Source organism: Apium graveolens, chromosome 6 (assembly GCF_009905375.1).
Source record: "Apium graveolens cultivar Ventura chromosome 6, ASM990537v1, whole genome shotgun sequence".
NCBI lineage: Eukaryota > Viridiplantae > Streptophyta > Magnoliopsida > Apiales > Apiaceae > Apium > Apium graveolens.
In genome coordinates, this window is record NC_133652.1 from 65,146,500 (window position 1) to 65,150,904 (window position 4,405).

The window sequence follows — 4,405 nt, forward strand, 5'->3', positions numbered from 1 at the left end:
TGATTAATGTCCTATCTTGTGAAGTAGACTCGGGATTCTCCAACCTAGAGAGATGGTCAGCTACCTGATTCTCAGTACCTTTTCGATCCTTGATCTCTAACTCAAATTCCTGAAGTAAGAGCACCCAACGAATGAGTCTCGGTTTCGAATCCTTCTTGGAAACCAAATAGCGAATGGCCGCATGATAGTGAATACTGTTACTTTAGTCCCAAGCAGATAAGATCGAAATTTCTCGAAACCAAAGACTATAGCCAAGAGCTCCTTCTCCGTAGTGGTGTAGTTCATTTGGCCCCATTTAAGGTCTTACTCGCATAATAGACCACATGAAAGAGATTATTCCTGCGCTGCCCCAGAACTGCACCTACCGCATAATCACTCGCATCACACATCATCTCAAACGTCTCTGTCCAATCTGGTGCTGTAATAACTGGTGCAGTGATTAAACTCTTCTTGAGAGTCTCGAATACCGCCAAACATTCATCATCAAATTTGAAAGGCACATCTTTCTCAAGCAAATTGCACAACGACTTAGATATCTTCGAAAAGTCCTTGATGAATCGCCGATAAAAACCCGCATGACCAAGAAAACTACGGATTCCTTTCACATAAATAGGTGGTGGAAGATTTTCAATGACTCCCACCTTGGCCTTGTCCACCTCCAGACCCTTACTAGAGACCTTATGCCCAAGAATAATGCCTTCACGCACCATAAAATGACATTTCTCCCAATTGAGCACCAAATTAGTTTCCACGCACCTTTTGAGTACGACACGAAGATTATTCAAACATTCATCATACGAATGTCCAAAGCCGGAGAAGTCGTCCATGAACACCTCGACATTATTTCCAATCATGTCAGAGAATATAGCCATCATACATCTCTGAAAAGTGGTCGGGGCGCCACATAACCCAAACGAAACTCTGCGAAAAGCAAACGTGCCAAATGGACAAGTGAAGGTATTCTTTTCCTGATCCTCCGGTGCAATACAAATCTGATTATACCCTGAATAGCCATCCAGAAGACAATAATACTCATGACCAGCCAACTTGTCAAGCATCTGATCAATGAATGGAAGAGGGAAGTGATCCTTCCTCGTGGCTTTGTTCAACTTCCGATAATCCATGCATACTCTCCATCCTGTAACTGTTCGAGTGGGGATGAGCTCATTCTTCTCATTTGCTACCACAGTGATACCTCATTTCTTAGGTACACATTGTACGGGGCTCACCCAAGAACTGTCAGAAATAGGATAAATGATGCCTGCATCTAGCCATTTCAGAATTTCTTTCTTCACCACCTCCTTCATGATAGGATTAAGTCTGTGCTGTTGTTCAACGGTCGGCTTACTACCTTCCTCTAGCAGAATTTTATGCATACAATATGAAGGGCTGATCCCCTTGATGTCTGCTATGGTCCATCCAATAGCCGATTTGAATTCTCTCAAAATCCTTAAGAGCTTGTCTTCCTCACTACCTGAAAGGTCAGATGCAATAATAACAAGTAAAGTAGATGCATCACTTAAAAAAGTATACCTCAAGTGTTCAGGTAATGGCTTGAGCTCCAAAGTAGGTGCTTCCTCTATTGATGGTTTGAGCTTTCCTTCAGCATTCTTGAGGTCAGAAGTACCAAGAGATTCAAACGGCATGTCCAGCTTCCGCTTCCAGGGAGAAGCATTCAGATATTGTAATTGCTCATTGCCATCTTCATCATCACTGTCAAAATCCCCCACTAAGGCCTTTTCCAATGCATCAGACATTAGCATACGATCGAGTTCCGAAGTAACCGCAGAATCAATCACATCCACTTTTAAGCACTCCTCATCTTTTGTAGGGAATTTCATTGCCTTGAATACGTTGAAGGTCACATCCTGATCTTGTACCCGCATAGTAAGTTCACCTTTCTGCACATCTATCAAGGTACGGCCAGTAGCCAAGAAAGGTCTTCCCAAGATTATGGGAATCTTCTTATCTTCCTCAAAATCCAGAATAACAAAATCTGCAGGAAAGAAAAGCTTATCCACCTTGACTAGCACATCCTCCTCTATGCCCCTTGGATAAGTAATAGAACGATCAGCCAATTGTAGAGACATGTATGTGGGTTTTGGATCAGGCAAATCCAACTTTTTAAAGATCGACAACAGCATCAGATTGATGCTTGCTCCCAAATCACAAAGGCACTTGTCAAAAGTCAACTTGCCAATGGTGCAAGGAATGGTGAAGCTACCTGGATCGTTCAGCTTTGGAGGTAACTTTTGCTGCAGAACAGCGCTGCATTCTTTCGTGAGAGCAACGGTCTCAAGGTCATCCAGTTTCACCTTTCTTGAAAGAATACTCTTCATAAACTTCGCATAACTAGGCATTTGCTCCAGAGCTTCAGCGAAAGGTATATTGATGTGAAGTTTCTTGAACACCTCCAGAAACTTACCGAACTGTCTATCCAGCTTTTGTTGCTGCAATCTTTTAGGAAAAGGTGGTGGATGATATAGCTGTTTCTCCCCTGTATTACCCTCAAGCAGAGTGTGTTCAACAGTGGTCTTCCTTGGTTCCGCCGCTTTCTCCTTTTGCTGAGCATCTTCATCACTAACTTCAGCTTCTCCTTCTTTTGCCTTTTCAGTGTCAACAACTTTCCCAGACCTTAAGGTAATAGCCTTGACTTGCTCTTTAGCTTCCTTCCTGCCTGGTACTTCCATGTCACTGGGAAGTGTGCCAGGTTGACGATTGAGCACTGCATTGGCTATTTGACCGATTTGATTTTCCAAGGTCTTGATCGAAACCGCCTGACTCTTGCATAACAGCTTAAGTTCCTCAAAATCAGCACTAGTAGGTGCAGCTGCACTTCCCTGTTGAGGATATGATTGCCTTTGAGCATACTGCTGTGGTTGCTGGAATCCAGGTTGAATTAAACTGTTTACTCACATCTTTCTGATATGGTGGCTGAATAACATTCTGATTATTACCCCATCTGAAATTTGGATGATTTCTGTTATTAGGATGATAAGTAGCTGGCACAGGCTACTGTTGTCGCTGATAATTATTCACATACTGAACAGATTCGTTGACAAGAGAACACTGATGCGTAGTATGAGAACCTGCACAAAGCTCACAAACCATAGCTATTTGATTAACTCCATATGTAGCCAGAGAATCAACCTTCATTGACAGCGCTTGAAGCTGCGCTGCAATAGCGGTGGCTGCATCGACTTCCAAAATACCTGCTACCTTCCCATGCATCATCCTCTGAGTTGGGTTTTGATGCTCATTTGCAGTCATAGTCTCGATAAGATTATAAGCCTCAGTATAGCTTTTAGCCCATAAGGCGCCTCTAGCTGCTGCATCGAGCATGGGCCGGGATTGGGCCCCCAAACCATTATAGAAACCAGTGATCACCATCCAATCGGGCATTCCATGATGTGGACACTTCCTCAACATTTCCTTGTAGCGTTCCCAAGCTTCGCACATAGATTCTGAAGGTTGCTGCGCAAACTGAGTAAGAGCACTCCTCATAGCAGCAGTCTTTGCCATCGGATAAAACTTCACCAGAAACTTTTGCGCAAGATCTTGCCAAGTAGTGATGGACCCAGCTGGTTCAGAATGTAACCAGTCCTTAGCTTTGTCCCTCAGTGAGAATGGGAAAAGCCTCAGCTTGATAGCCTCATCAGTCACGCCATTATACTTGAAAGTGCCGCAGATCTCGACAAAATTCCTTATGTGCATGTTGGGGTCTTCAGTCGCAGCTCCTCCAAAAGAAACAGAATTCTGCACCATCTGAATAGTGCCCAGCTTGATTTCAAAGGTGTTAGCTTGAATAGCCGGATGAAGAATGCTTGACTGAATATCATCAATTTTTGGCCGAGAAAAGTCCATAAGAGCTGGATCAGCCTGAACAATTCGATCACCCATGATTACTGGTTCTTTCTGCTCAGTTCCTGAATCCGAATCTTCAAAATCTATCTTCTCCGGAATATCAGAACTTCGTCTGTCTCTTCAGCTGTATCTAAAGTCCTCTTGCGAGTACGAGAACGAGTTTGCATAAACGCTTGCTAAAGTACCTGAAACACAACCGAAAATAATAAGTAACAACTACGTCCTAATCACTGAGTCCTAATGACCAATGATGGTAAGTACATAAACTAAACAAATACGCCGAGTCCCCGGCAGCGGCGCCAAAAACTTGTTAGGGCGAAAACACGCGCTAATATTCACGCAAGTATACGCGTTCGCAAGTAATATAGAATACTTTCTAGTTCGTTCCCACAAAGACTCAGACTAATTATTGTTTAATTAAACTCACGCACCAATGTATGATTACTTCTCAATGTTAAGACACTAACACTTAGAATTGTTGACTAAATATTAACTACAATTAACTACTTAATTAATCACTTCAAATTAACAATATTAAAAC

The 4,405-nt window shown here is 42.7% G+C and overlaps 1 non-coding gene across 1 annotated transcript; it reads left to right on the forward strand.

The window, feature by feature from the left end:
* Positions 1–3,400: 3,400 nt before the first annotated feature.
* LOC141669585 (small nucleolar RNA R71) lies at positions 3,401–3,507 on the forward strand. The gene has a single exon (XR_012553855.1). It is a non-coding gene; the product is annotated as a small nucleolar RNA R71 (small nucleolar RNA).
* The last annotated feature ends 898 nt before the right edge of the window (positions 3,508–4,405 follow it).